Here is a 16,232-nt window from a genome sequence, read left to right as displayed (position 1 = left end):
GTGCCCCTTAACTGTCACTAAGATACTGAGAGACAGTGTCACATTTGCAGTGTAGGCAGAGACATAGATTCTTCTGTCAACTTAAAACAGGAAAGCTGGAATTCTCACTCGAATTTGTCCAAACTGAGGGCTAGGGATAGGCTCACTCTTCAGAAGTGCCTGTCTTTGGAAGGATGAGTTACCATCTGGACATGCCTGTCTTTCTCTGTCGGCTACAGAAGGAGCTTAGTTCAAGAGCTTATATGAGAGGCCAAACTTTTAGGTGGCTGATGTAAGGTAAGATAAATACAAGCTTGCAAAAATGACCGGTGATATTTCAATTACATTAATATTCTGAAAGTGCAAGGACTGTGTCAGCTTTAATAATTAGGTGATTCTGCGTTCAGCATGAAGAATTCTGTACTTTATAAGAAGGTGGCACTGTGGGATCTTCATTTACTGAGACAGTCTTCCTCCCAGTTTATATATAGAAGGAATAAATAGAAATCTTTGTGGGAACAGAAATTCTAATATTATTTTAACGATCACTCTTATAATAGCCACAGGGAGCTGGGAATCAATTATCTCAGAAACAGCTGAGGGACTGGCCCCATTGACGTACCATTTAGATTATCGCAGCTCTGTTGCGGGGTTCTTCAGCAGCAATTGTGCACCGAATACCTTTGCTATAAAGGATTCTTAGTGAGATTTCAAGAAAGTAAACCAACTTACATTTCATCTTCAGAAAGAACATTATCAGTTAATATCTTAATGCAATTACTGCTTTTATTAATAATTCAAGTATTTTATAGACTTTTTACACATTAATTGACTTTATCACAGCTGATCTCTTAATACCAACACTGGTAGTTTATGCAGTCTATGCCTTATAATAGTCCAATATTGAAAACAGTACACCATGTGACAGATTTTCAAGACTTTCCTTTATTCTACAGATATTTCTAACGAGGCAGTCTTTGCTGTCCTGCTTTTTAACACAGCAGTTCTGAATTTTCATGTAGACAAAACTAACAGACAAACCCAGAGCATATTTAAATGTGTGCTTTGGTATCAGACTGAACTAGGCTTTCCATCTCCCAGTGACTTTAGTGTGCAGACTCACTCCTGACTCCAACAGGGGTTTACACTGGTGTCTGTATCAAGGCGATGCTGCAGGATCCAGCGTGCCCTTCAACTGTATGATCCTGAAGACTGCTCTCCTGTGTGTGTCCTTGCTACTGGAAAAGGACAGCATGCAGATTGTTTATGTGGAGGACAGCAGTGGAAATTGAAATCTCAAGTGTATTCTAAACACAGAGGAAAATAAAGTCTCTCTCCTGAAGAGTCTAAACAGGGAGAGAAAGGCAAAGACTGTCAGAAAAGTATGTAACATACAGACAAGACATCAGGAGATCTCATTATTAATAACTGGAATATACTGCGTTTTTCTTCCATTCTCTTCCTTCCACTTTCCATTCTTATCATAATATTCTGCTTACATTTCAGTGGTCCAACACTGGACCTCATGGATGTGTGCAGTTCAGTCAACTAAGAATAAATTGCAAGATAAATGGATGTACTTGGCTTTTCATAAACCTCATAAAAAGTGTAATTTCTAGGCAAAAATAGATACTTTTAGATCTGCCCAGAAAACAGATTTAACATGGGGAACACTGTGAGAGCAAACAAAAGAACTCTGTGGAGAAGCACACAAAGTAGAGAAGTGAGTAAAACTGGAGAGAGGATGATCTGGCAAGATAACAAATCAGCCAAAAGGAAAGAGTTTTATAGGACCTTGCAGTTGATCACAACCTGTGATTCAGGAGAAAGTATTAAGCCTCTGGAAAAAAGGGAAGGGAGTAATCTTTTAAGAGGCCAAGATCAGGAGTGGTCTAATTAAAATAAGAGTTAAGGAACGTAAGTTCTCGGGCTGTACGTTGAATGGTCTGTGAAGGTCGTATTCGTGAGGAGTTGTAATAACTAACGTAAGAGGTGATGTGGGCCAGTAAGACTGTAGGAAGACGCAGCAGATTTGGAGAAGTGGGGTAAAGAAGGTGAAAATGAATGCTAGTCTTTGGGTGCAGCATAAAGATTTGGTTCTGCAGGGACAGACCCCTTGGTTACTATGCTTAAAACTTTTAAGTGATCTTGGATAATTCTGAGTTTTGAATGCACTGGTTTTCAAACTTACGAAACATCTCAAAGTAGAACTTCATCTTTTCCACTGCTTCAGCGGATCTTCACCACAGCAACATAAGATCTTAATGAAAGGAAATATGATTAGAACATTAACTGCAAAACAATAAGCAAAACGAAACATTATGAACAATTTAAAGGACAGTAACAGCACTCCAAGGTGCTTTCTTAAACTTGATTTTTCTCCAATTGACTGAATTGCCAGCTGGTAGTCCCCATTTAATGAAAATATTAAGATGGGGGTTGGTGGAATAGAGTACCTTTCCTAAGCTTGTTCAGCAAATTATTTTAATAACTTTATTTCTGAAGCTATAATAATCCCTGAATGCCCATAACAGTGATTATCCTCATTATCCTAATAATTTTTGCTATTATATCTATATTGAAGATATCATTTCTAAAATCACAGTGATCATTCCCACCGTGAGTTTAGTGATTTTTTTTCCCACTTACAGTCTTCAGTTATGGGTTTTTTTGGTATTGGAAACTCTAGCTGACACTGGAGGTATCACTGCAGAGTGGAACAGTAATACAGCAACAGAAATAGGAATTGCTGATGTCCTCTATGCAAAAAAGCTGAGGACAGGAAGGCAGCTGTTATCCCATTCTCTTTCTTCCCTTTCTTTTGGGCCTTCGCTATCACTCATTATTACTTTTGTGGCAGAGCACTGAGAGGCGACATGGTTGGCATCCTGTACTGAAAGTGTTAGTAAGATAATCGCAACTCAGAAGGGGCTATAGGATAAACAGACGTGACATTTACATTTTACACTGCGGGACAGGACCATGGAGCAGCCCGATGGTGGTGTTAGGATCTGGACTAAGAGCTCCCAAGTCTGTAGTGTTCCATTTCCTTGTGTGTTAGTGTTACAGCAGCCTTCAGGCTTGCTCGGCGTACAGCCTGGCAGTCAATCTGTGCAACTGAAAAGAAGATCCATCCCTCCAAAACATAAACGGTTGGTTTAGTGTCTTTTTAAAAGCTTTCAAACAAATGTCAGTATTTGCCGTAAGCGAGAATATGGATCAGATAAATTGCCATGTTTGGTGTAGCAAGTCACACAGTTCCACATGGAAGAGCGAAGAAAGCTCAAAGCGGAGCCGACAGGAACAGCAGACATTTGTGTGTGGGTTTGTTGGTGGTTTGTAGGGTCATGGCTTTCATCTTACCCTGTCTTCTCGGTTTATGCCGGAAATCCTTCTCAGCAGGCACCCTCTTGCGCACGTTCTGTGAAAGCCACCACAGCGGGGCTACGGCCTGGGCAGCACTGTAAAATAATGATAAGTATTGTCCAGAGCCCAGCTGGGAGCAGCGTGGTAAACCTCATCTGACTTTCCGCACTCACACAGGTCGTCGCTCAGTTGAGAGCGTCTTCTCTATAGAGAGAGATTTCTTAGTATCAACCACTGGGAGAAACAAGTATTTCTAAAGCACCTCCTGGGTGCTCTCCTGACGGCAGCATCCCTTAGATGGCAGCTGGCGGGCCCGCACCTCGCCCACCCCCTCAGAGCCGGGCCGGGCCGGCAGCCCCCTCCGAACCGCCCCACCGGCGGCGCCCCGCGCCTGCCCGCCTCGCGGTTCCCGGCAGCAGCACGGAGGGACACCGCAGGGGTGACACCCTCCCGCTGCCCACCCGCGGCTGCGGCCCGGCGCGGCGCCAGCGGCCCCCCCGGGCCCGGGCCAGGGCCCGCCCGCGCCCAGCGCCGCCTCGGCGGCCGCCAGGGGTCGCGCCAGCGCCGGGGCTGGGTTCGCGCGCGCCGCTGGGAGGGGCGGCCGCGGCCGCCAGGGGGCGCCGCCGCGGGGGGGTGTCGGGGCGGCCCGGGCAGCGCCAGGGGCAGCGCCAGGGGCCCGGCGGCCGCTCCCCGCAGGTAGGCAGCAGGCGGCTGCCGGCCAGCCAGCGGGCGCACCTGCCGTGGTAGCACTCTGCCCCGGGGCGGAGGGTTCCGAGTGCGGCGTTGTGGGAGGGGCGGTCGAAGAAAATGACTTGGGTTTCCCGGTGAAACACTCGGAGCAGGGCGCAGCCGGGCCGGTCCCCTCGTCCCCTCGCCCCCTCTCCCGCCCGGACGCCTCCGGATGGGTCTTCTGGGTGCGGGAGTGCCGCGCTGCAAAACCCCGTGCGGCGCCCGGGCGCGGGGGTCTGCGGGCGGCGGGACCCCCGGGCACGGGCCGCTGCCGCCGGAGGGGACGCGGCGCCTGGGGAGGGGCAGAGGTGTGCGGTGAGGCGGGAGGCGAAGGGCCCTCTGGTCCCTGGAGGTCACTCCGGCCCGCCGGGGTTGGGGCGCTCTGCCGGCTCAGCAATGGGGAAATGAGAGCTTCGGCTGCCTGCTCTCTGTACCTCCTCGGAGTCGGAACTTGAGTCTCTGATGCCCCTTGGACATAGTACTAACTGTGCTCTCGCTGGCCCTATAAAACCCGACTGAAAAAGAAGAGAAATAATGAGCTTGAAGTAATGAATGCCCGAAAATTAACCTGTGCTCGCATCTGGTGCTGTACAGCAGTTCTGCATAGACGAAAAAGTGCTCTTGGGATGTGGTTGAGCATCTACTGCTAAAATAGTATTTTCAGCTCAACCAAATCCTTGGGAAAGGCGTCTGTTTTCAAAGAGATAGACATACATATATATATATATATATATATATATGCTCAGTAATTTGAGAACATTGAAGCTAGAGCACCTTGGTAGCTTTAAGGTATTATATAATATTTTAAGTTTTATTATGCAGAACGGAAATTTTCGGAGACTTGACAAAGAATAAAGATGCCTGTGCAGTAAGAATTTGAGTAAGGCAGGAGCACAGCGGGAGTTGGCAAATGCAAAGATGAGCTTTATAACATTCAAAACTCATGAAATAGGCTTATCGTTATGGCTCCATATTGCTTAGTGTCTTTCAGTTATACCAACATAAAATCCTTCAGTCTGAGTCAAAAGCCTGGCACTGGAAGCACTGGAAGTTCCTTGATGCTAACAGGAAGGACTGGGAAAAAACTGAAACAACTGTGAAGAGAGTCCAGTTGTCCTTGTACTTTCAGGGCAGGGCAGTTAGGTTTCCCTTACCTAACGCTGCCACTACACGTTACGGTTTAGAAATACCTGATTTAACTTTAAATCAGATACTGGAAGCTAGGCAGGTGTGGTAGCACAGAGTCTGGGGCAGAGTAAACTGCTGTGGAGTTATACCCAAACCTAGTTCCTCTGGATGATGATGTATCTGCTGACACAAACTCAGAAATGAACCTGCATCTTAACGAGCTTTTTCAGCCTTGTGAGGCTGACTCATTTAGGCTAAATGACTTAAAAGAACATATTGTTTGGGCTTTGGTTTATATGCTCTGCTGTAGCTTTGGTTTTTCAATTTAAGACATTACTATTCCCTGCTGCCCATTCTGCAACTCTGGTGCTGTCTTAAAGTAATTCTCTGGGAAAGTTGGTTTAAATTGTGACATCAAGGTTTATATTTAAGCACCTGGGCAGCTTTCCTTCTGGGGTGATCATGTACCAGTGGATTATTACCTGAAACCTAATGTTGATTTCCTGAAGGAACTAGTCAAAGTTTTTGATATCCATCAAGGACAAGAGATGAAGGGAGTTGTGGGTGCTGTTGAAGATGTTAAATAGAAGAGTAAAACCAAATAATTACAGAAGTGCAAATAGAGATATGTAATTTACTTTAAAAATTAAACATAATTCAAATAACCTAATTACTCCTTTTTTAACTGACTCTAAAACATGAACAATCTTAAATTAACCCCTTTCCATAGTTAGTCATACCAAGGCAGTAGAGGGTTTTTTTATATCTACATACATCTCTTGGACAAGATGCATTTAAACTTATTTGTGTAGTAGGAGGAAGAAATTGGCCTGTTCCTAGCTCTAATAATTTCTTTATTACCCTCTGGATCTATTCCCACCCTTCCATCATTTTGTCAATGGGAATAATACATTCAGAGTTATTAATTCTCTGTAAGATCTAAGGTTGTTTAAGAAAGCAAGCAGTATCAAGCTGGCAGTGAGCAAAACTGGCAAGGAGAATGGTGACTAGCACAGGAAAAAGTAAGATGAAGTGCTTATATATATTTTGCATAACATAGCTATTAAATACATTCTCTTGTCCTTAGCTCGTGCTTTCAAAAGGGTTAGCCTACAATTTTCAAATAGCATTCAGTTTACTTCAACAGTTGCATTTTGCGTATGCAGAATTTATAACATTTTGTGGGTGTAAAAGTATGAAAATTGGAAATAACTCAGAAGATAATGCTTTTCCTTAATTTTTTTTGTTAATTTATCTCCTTACTACTTTAGTTTTTTGTATTATAAACACGTATTTTACTGCAGAGAGGATTAATGAGAAAAATCAAAGCTATAAAATAAGGAGATAAACTTACACGTGTCAGAATTAAGGTAGCCTGGGCTGCAGCTTTATAGAACATGTTGTTTGTTTCTGTGAGACTCTACCTTAGTATCACCTCAAGTGCTGCTTTTTTATTTTTTTTCCCCCCAGATCCTCATGCTAGGTGAATTTTATGAGCAGCTGTGTTTTCAGTTCAGTTTGACTTTAATGTAAGTTGAAGCTGCTTGGCTCCTTTCAGGACTGGGCATTCAGGACCCGGCACATGCTCACTGGTAGGCCTGGAAAGTTTCAGTAGACTTGGAATGAAATTTGGGTTGGATTCTACAAAGTATTGTTGAAGTCATTGCTCCTCATGTTTAGTGCTAATATCAGAGCCTCTGAATACTGTGAGATAGAATAATGGGGGATCCACTTTGGTGGTTCTAATTCTGTGCTGGAGTGCAAATACTACTGATGGTGGTTAAGTGGCATTGACATTTATGTGTGGTGAGTAATGAGGCCCCATATATTTTAATTTTTTGCAGTATTTCCTGCAGATGTTTTGACTATATCATTTACATGTGAACTGCTCAGGTGTAACAATAACAGATGTGTCATAGCACTCTTTGTGGAGAAGAGTGGAGTGGACTTGACTTCTGGTGGTGTTGTCATGGCTGCCCACGTTCTTCCTCTACCCTTGTTAACAGATAGGCCATCCCCTTGATGGCTGCAGTGAATGGGAACAGTGCTTGGCACTCACAGTGCATCGTACCGGACCCCTTTTTTCCAGCCCATTGTTACGGTTTCTCTATTTTCAAGACTTCTTTGGAGATAAAACTTCACCACTTGTTCCTGTCTGAAGGCTGTTCCTCCATTAAGCCCATCTTGGACATTGTTTGGTAGGGTGTCTTGCTATTGTTTTGATTGTGCTTGTAGAAAACCAAATACCAGACTAAATTGTGCACTGTGGCTTATTCAGTATGCTGAATTGATAACTTACTGTCCTTTTCCCAGCGGTTTAAAGTGAATCCACTTTACCACTGCTGTCTCCTGAGAAAGTTCTATCTTTGATGCCTCTATTTTTGATATCTCATTTTCAATACCTGCCTGTTGTAATGCAGATGCCTTCCAGTCTGTAGCATCTTGACTCATGTATTTCCTGTGAAGTTGTTTTTGAGTTCTTGTTTGTGTTCCTCATTCATACTTTTCAGTAACTTCCTTTTTTGGACATGGAGTCACATTGTGGGTCTTGCTCTCAGAGCCATCCTCTAACTCGCCAAGCTATATCTGATGACATCTCTTTTTCCTCATCTTCAGTTTGGTTTTACCTTCTCTTTTTCTTCCTAAAAGCTCACAGCTGTTGCTTTCAGTAGCATATTGCCTTTCCTCTTATAGTTACTCTTTGTGCCTTGTACTGTTGATTATGTAGTTGGATTTATTTATGGTAAACCCTGTGGAACTGTGCAACCCCCCGTAATTTTTGACCGTTACAACGCTATCTGACCCAGCACTTTTATTTGCATAGAAGAGATACAAATGCAAAGGGAGAAAGTAATTCTATTTCCATAGAAAATATTAGTAGCTTAGTTTGGTGTAGTCTTAGCTTAAGAACCTAATAAATTGGTCTTACGTAGTGAACTGAGCTATCATCTTATTTCATCTTCTATGCTAGCAAACTTGCCTGTTTTACTTGTTGAGTCAACAACTGCTTGGAGAAGGTGGTGTTGTTTGGCACCTGTGTCCTGGCATTGCATCCCCAGTATGGCGGGAAGGAAGCTCTTAACTTCCTTAACTCCTCCGGTGTTTGAACAGCCTGACACAAAGCAAGCACGTCTCCATAACTCTAGCTCACAGAAGTGTAATATATTTACAGTTTTCCACCCATCTTTCACAACTGCTTCCAGCTAGACCTTTGTCAGAACCTGCATGCATCAGATTGGTTTGTCGTGTCACTTAGGATGCAAGACAGTTTGGAGGGCAGTGACCTGTTAGGTTATCCTGCTTTGTTCACCTTGTAGAAATGCTGTGTCATTATTTGCTCGGCTGCTACAAGCAGGATTAAATTGTTCCACCCAAGTCCTTTTGTTTTTCAAACACCAGAAACTTTGATTACTCTGGACTAAAATAGGTGGGTTTTTCCCCTCCTCTTAAAAAAGCCCTGGTTTGGGAGGAAAAAAAAAATCATAGGCTTCTGAGCCAAGTACCCAGGTACTTTCCACAGTGCAGTACCTGCCTTAAACTTCATGGTCATTCCGGGGGATCGCCTGCAAAAAGCATGCTTTCCTTTAACCGTGTTCACTTTTAATACTGGTTTGTTTGACAGAAAACCTGATTGTGCATGAGCTGTTTTCCACCGGTTTTTATGTTCTCTGTGACTCAAATGCACCTCTGATTACAGGGAGACTTGTAGGAAGGAATAAATGGTTTTAGTTGCGGTAGAGACAACAAAGGCATGGCCGATGGCGGTAGGGGCTAATGGAATGGCACCAGCACCAGGAGATCCTGTTCCAGCCCTGATGAGTACTGTTTCACCTCCTCTGTGCCTCAGGTGCCACACTTGTTCAAGTGGCTGGTGATGCTTCCTCCTCTTGTCAGAGAGTTGTTTATTTACTGGCCAGAAAAAAAAAAAAAAAAAAAAAAATTAGCATGAGAATATTAATCACAGTTTGTGGGAGCCACAGGTTTGTGTTGGCCACAGGAATTTCAAGAAAAAAACCTCAGGCAGGTCATCACAAATGAAAGGTGAGCCAGTGAGCCAGTATGGATGGCACTATGGGCATGATGCGCCTACAGGTAGTCATGCCAGAAATCAGCTTCCTTTGTTTTGATTCAGATTAGACAAAGCATTGTACTAGTACAGGTAAATCCAGAAGCAACTGTGACTTTTGAGGGGAATGGACAATAATCCATTGTTAAAATTACCAGTTCTGTAAGATGATATTTTCTGTAAAGACTGCATATAAATCTTTGTATGAGCATGTTACAGCTTTTACTACAGTTCCAGAGACAGAGGAGCTTTAGATTAAGTTTTCCATAGCCTAGTTAATTTAGTTTACAGTGAACTAAAATGGAAGATGGAAGTGGTCAAAGGTACCTAATTAATTAAGCATTTACCTGCCTTTTTACTGAAGAAGAGATAATCTGAAGTTTACCTTCATTTAATTTATACAGCTTGTTCTGTTTAAGGCAATAAAGCTTGTATTGTGGATGTTCTAGAAATATTTGAGGTCAGCATGTGATGTTATACTCACAGTTAGCTGTTAGTGCTAATTAGAGCAACCTGGCTAATTCCTGTATGGTTTACTGTAAACAATTACATAAGAAAAGAGTAAAGGCGGAAGACTTTCTAGGGCAAGTACCAATTTTCTGATACTGCTGAGGACTTTGGTGGTGAGAGCACTACTAGGAAAGGCTGGGTCTTGCTAGAGTAGGGTTTCAAGTTCCATAATTATTATGGCAGAAACATGTCTTGTAGGACTTTTCCTAAAAAGCCAGGAAGTACAATGATATCCCTGTTGAAATCAGCAAAGTAAAATACTTTTTCATATTACAGTTGGACTTTTGTGGTAGCCGCATGGATATTTAGAAAAGCAAGAGGAAAAGAAATGCCTGGAAGTAGGAATTACTTCTTTTGCTAGGAACTAGGAACTTGGGCCAATTTCAGAATCCCTTTTGCAGACTATCGGGATGTGACAGGTTATGAGCTTGAATGCCTGGATGCATAGAGACTGAGGGAGGGTATTCTAGTGTTGAGCTTCTTGCCCTAGGTTAGCAACTCTTCTCATTCTTCATGGATGCAGAGGTGATGGATTGCAGCTCTCAAAATGCAGTTCTGACCCATCTTGAGTGAAAAGCAGATTGGAGGATGTTGGTGAGTCAGTCCCCAGATGTTCATTAGAAAATTGAGCTGAAAGGGGTGAATGTTGTCACTTAAGGCCTTTGTTTGGGTGGGAGCTTTTCCATTAGGTATGGAGAGCTTTGATTCAGGCCCTCAGATAGATGTCACTTGAAAGTTTGTCTTTTGTTTGATCTGACATTCGTCATTCCTCCATCAATATTTCTTCTTTGGCTTGTCTTGGTTTTGTAATATCCTGCCCTGCTATGCAGAGGTTAGATTAAAAGTTCTTGGCAGATTTTTATTATTTGGGAAGACAGCACTATGAAGTTTTCTGTCATTTTCTGCCTTATTCTTATGTTAATTGCATTTGATTTACTGAGAATGATGACGGGGTTTTTTCCTACGGTTTAGAGAATTTAACACTTAGGTTGAAAATCTCCCAGAAGAAAATTTGTATCTACATGTTTTGCCACTTACTATAATGCTTTTAAATACCTTTTATACTGAAATAGTTGTGGTAAAAAAGAATTTATGTTTTCATGAAGGAGATAGGTGTTTTGGAGTAACACTACAGGCTTCAGTCCAGGGCTCCATTAACAGAAATCTGTGCCAAAGTAGATCCCTGTGGTTTCTCTTTGTGTACCCTGTTTCAACTAAGTGCAAAGCTAAGTTATTCCACGTTACCTCTTGATGTTGATCCCATTCAAGATATGCTTTATTTGAAGGGAAGAAGTCTTAAGCTCTTAGATATGAAAAGGGGATTAACAAGAATACAATAAAAACTAAAGCGCTTTGCAGCAACACACTGAAAATGTATAAACAGTAACACAGTTCAGAAAAACTTCCTGTTTCTTAGGAAAACGCACTTTACTCTTTTACTTGTCAGTCTGGAAGCTCAGTGGGTTTGGAATTTGAGAGTGAGTCAGAATCAAACTTTGTATGAAACACCCTGTACACATTTGTTCATGCATTCAGTGGGGCTTGGGAAATGAGTGTAGACAAGGACATCAGTGAGCCAAATTACCTAGCCGATCTCTTAGTGAAGTTAAAGCTGGTTTGGGTCTGCTCTCATTTATATCAGTAGTCAGGAATTTCCAAGAAAAATGCAATAACTTAATGAAGTAATTCTCACCAATGGTTTTACGGGCTTCTTGGTCAGACATGGAGAGAGCATAAAGCCAAAAAACCTGTGCATCTACTTTCTGATGGGATGCTTCCTATCACAATCATTTCAAAGATTTAAACACCTTTTGGACATTTCAGCAATATGTCAGGAAAGTCACTGGCAGAACCAGAGGAGCATCAAGGCTATTTTCTGGGCTTATGCATACAGTGCTTTCTTTGTGCTACATGAAGACTGAATGTGTGGAAAGACAGCAGATAATAAAACAGACCAGTGATCCAGGGAGAAAAGGATGAAAGTTATTTCACTGTTCAGTCTCATCCGTTAATGTTTGTGCACTCTGCAGGTGAAGGAGCTATTCAAAGCTCAGAAGTTCTTTGTTTTTCACTTCAATTGCACCAAACAGGAGAGCGAGCAGTCTTAAGGACTAAGTAAATAGCTTCTCCTTCCTGAGTGCTTGCATATCCAGACAGTGAGATTCTTTAAGAAAAAAAGCCTTTAGCCCTGGGAAATATGCATGGTTTTGTGTTATTGGTGAAGTCTTTTCATTTGTTCCACTGACGATGGAACTTCTTCTTTGCAGGCTAAAATTTTGAACATACAGAGTATATAAACTTTTGCAAGCTTCTGCTTATATAAGTAGGTGCAAAAGATGCTCTGAGGTAGGGCTCTTCACCTTCTGGGTTTTGTTTTATTAATATTTGACTCTTAAGGGGGAAAGTAAAGGTTTTCTTCTAGCTTTATAGTTTCTGTGCAAGTGATCACACATGCTGCTTTACACATAGTTAAGGACAAGTAGCTAATTTCAGAGAGAAAGCTAGAGGTGCTTGTAATTGAGTGTAACATACATCTTGGCCCTGTGTGTAGACAGCAGGATTCAAAGCTCACAGCAGGATTCAAGGTTTACCAGCCTTCCGAAGTAGCATTCATGGGACATCAGTGGTTCACTCTTGATTAACAGCGCTTGTCAGTGAGCACTGAATTCTGTGTGTGTAAATGATGTTGGGTTGGTCTTCACGTTACTGACTTTTTATGGGTTCAGACTTAGGCTGAGTTCAGGTGAGGAGGCAAATGTACCTCTAAGCTATCTTTATCCTTCCTCTGACAGGGCAACCAAACGCTGAATCAGCACTTGGAAAGAAAGAGAATACCCACAGGGCTGGGCTAGTTTATCCTGTCAAATGTACCAGTGGTTCTTGGCCAGGATCACTAGAGCACAGCCATGCAGCCCTTATCTGAGCAAGCCTGACACATCATCTACAATAGCCAGCTCTGTGGCTTATCTTGATTAGCTGTAAGGCTGAGTTGTGTCTCTGTCACTGTAAAAAAATAAAGCGTGTGAGGGCGATTTGAGGTCTAACTTACACCAGAGTACAATTTCTAAGTATTTTTTAATTTCCACCCACTGGTGCTGGCCCTCAGGGAAGTGCGGGTACGTGGTGATTCCTGTAAGGGCAAAGGCAGTTTGAGGTTCTCATGCTTCCTGCATCCTGCCCCAGGTTTCCATTCCTTCACCGTTTTGTCAGTTCAGCTGATTGCAAGGCAGCTTCTCAGTGTGGATCTGTGACATGATCCAGGCTGGAGGTGTGTATTTGAAAGGCTTGGGTTTTTTTCCTTGTCATAATCTGGATGATGTAATGGCTCTGTTACACTTACTTCCAAATGTTTGGGTTTACACAAGGGAAGAGGTAGTGACCTGTGTTGAAATGACAGAAATGAGCAAATCTAGGAGAAGGAAAAGCTGACATTTTCTCCACCTAAAAAGCTCACTTGAGTGTAAGGTAAATGTTCATCGTCATATGAAGTAGCCTGTACTTCTCAGATGCCTGAAGATAAGGCTATAAAGCAAGTTATATGCTTGTTCATAAGCATTTATAAAATTAGAGGCATCTTCAGAACTACTAGAGTAGAGCTATTTTTTAAGGACATTGTTTGTTAAAAATGTGAAGTTTATTCTTGTTGATAATGTCCTGTGTGAAACAGAAAATCCAGGTAAATCAGCAAAGACCTTTGCCTTAAAGCACCACTTACAGATCTTCTTGGCGAGTACTTGAAGGGCAGGTGTTTTCCATGGGTCCCCAAGTCCTGCCTCAGCAGCCCACTGAAGCCCTGGGTGGACGCTTTTGCAGAGTAAGACAATTTTTATCCTGGAGCAGTTCTGCTCACAAAGCTGGTCTGGACTGTTGTGTTGGGCTGGTCATGTTCACGCCTGGTCAAGGCCTTCTGAAACTAATCGTGCCTTTTTTTACCCCCTGCTAGAAGTTACACAACTGACAGTCAAAAGTTCAGAGGCCTCAGTACGAGGGAGGACTTTGGTTTGTGAGGAAGCTCACTCCCAATAAGGAAGGATATGGATTAAAAATACTGTGGTTATTTCACTGTATGTTTTTTTCCTCTGCTCAAGAAGTGGCAGTGAGGCTTAGTGTAGTCTATTTCAGAAAAGGATTCAAGTAAAAGCTAAAAAGGTGGTGTGATGTTTTGGGGTTTTTTTGTTGGTGGTGGTTTGTTTTTTGTTTGTTTTTGTTTTTTTTTTTTCTGGTTTAACAAGCTACTGAGCAAATCTGGCAGTTTTGCTGCTACCAGTGGGAGAAATGTTGCTGCCTCCTCCTTCTCCCTGCGGGTCTGTAGGGTATGCCTTCTGCTGTGGTGCTCACAGGATCCTTCCCTGAGCTAGCTGAGCTTGTTAGGCTGGTGAGAAACTGTCCACATCTTTTCTTCTCCTGGGTTAGTTTTCTCCTAGGTTAGTGAGCTGATTCAGCTCATGTAAGGGTCTGTTGGCTGCCAGAGCTGGTGCCAAGTATGCAGACAGCAAGAAGAATTAAAAAAAAAAAAAGTGGTGGAAGAGAGTAGGCTTGTCCCCTTTTGACGGTAGTGATTTGTTAGATCGGTTCACCCCATGTCAAGGAGCACTTGGCAGGTTGTAGGGCAGGTAGCACTCAACAGCCGCTGTCTTCTAGATTGGGACTAACAAAACACCAAGATGGTGGTAGCGCAGTGTAAGAGCCTCACTGGATCTTCCTGCAGTGGCTGCGAGTTGCTACAGACTTGCTGAAGTAACGCTGATGCTTGCGGGCAAAAAAGAGAGTTGTCCTCACCGCCACGTCTCTGAGGATTATCCAGAGCAGCTTTGTGGTTCAGGTTCTCCTTAGCAGTCATGCTCTGCAAACAGGTATCTGCCGATCGATTTCTGGAAAGTATTGGTTCACCAGGGCTGTGGGTTATTGCGGGTGGAATTTCATGGAGAGCAAGCACGTGACGCACAGAGCGCTTTCTGCTTTGTCATCCTGCCTGTGGCAGGTTGCCCGAACCAAGGGAGAGGCCCCTCGCAGCAGCAGCAGCAGCAGCCTGCATACTAACTCTTTCAAGTCTTTGCCAGAGGTTATGGCTGCCTTTGGGTTTTGGAGTTGTTGCTAAAGCTAGGCACCTCTAGCACAAATCTACCTGAAAATAATTAAGAGATGTTTGTATCCATGCCTGTGTTGTCTAAGAACTAGATTATTATCTCATTGAAGATACAGTTTTAGGTGAACATTCCAGAGGTTGTTCAAACTTGTTATAGGAATAAAATACAAGGCATCAGCTGCTTCAGGTACATGCAGGACTATAGCTCTGATAATACACTGAAGAAAAAAATCTCCTTTATGAAGACTGTGACCAGTGTTCAAAACCTGTGCTCTTAATTTTCTTTTTTTACATGCGTGTGTACCTACACAGATTAATTCCTGCATTCCTTCCCCAAGCTAGAATAGGCCATTACCCATCACTAATATTACTATTAACTATTGCATAATGATTCTGATCTTTAAACTTCTTTACCAAGGTCAGCAAAGTCCTACTATCTTTGTGAGATAAAGGGACTTTATCACCAGGTTTCAGAGAAGAAATTGGAGATGACAAGATTACAGACCAATTTTCAATGACTGCCTTTTTGCATTTGAGTGTGTGTGTGAATGCTCTTCAGGTTCGTGGGCTCAGGGTCCAAGGAACGTACATGCATTCAGTATGGCTGTTGAAGTATGTGCACACGTCAGAGTTTCCTAATTAATGCTGGTTGTGCAAAGTATGTATGTGATTAAGTACAAACAAGTGTGTGCTGACCCATTTGTTGGAAATTAAGCTTAACATAACTCAGAGTTATGTGGAGGAAGGCAGAGCTCATAATGACTTCCAATCAAGTATTAGATTTTCTTCTGTGAAGATGTTATTTTTTTCCTTACCACTAATATGCTTAACCTTTTCTATTCAAGATATATGTATCTGAAGTATATATATGAAATCAGTTATGACCAGTGGGCAAACAGATCTTTTCCAGACTTTCGCATATATTTATTTAGAGGATTTCATAGTATGACCAAAACCATATGGCAGAAGTTACTCAAAAGGGACAGTTGCATGGAAAAATTATATCAATAAATTGAACTGAAAGAAGTTTCCAGGGAACTAATTGCAGGAGAAAAATAAAAACTTTTAATTCGGTTTTAAAAGTATGAGACTCAAAAAAATGACAGTACATCAGCATAAAAAAAACCAATTTCTGGGCAAGAAAAGTTAAAATCAACATATTCCTTTAAGACTGAAGTTTCAGGCTTAGCCACAGCAAATCTTATTTCCTGCTTTGTTCCAAGTATATTGTTAGATTGGCAAAAAGTACTGAAATCCCGGCCAACTCTCATATTGGTTTTTATTGAAGAGAAAAATATAGCAAGTCATCCTAACGTTGCAAATGACTCATCCGTCGCCTTAGGAAACGCTCCCCCGAGCCAGGCATGC

Source organism: Athene noctua, chromosome 3, assembly GCF_965140245.1.
Source record: "Athene noctua chromosome 3, bAthNoc1.hap1.1, whole genome shotgun sequence".
NCBI classification, from domain to species: Eukaryota; Metazoa; Chordata; class Aves; order Strigiformes; family Strigidae; genus Athene; species Athene noctua.
Note: the sequence above shows the minus strand (reverse complement) of the source record.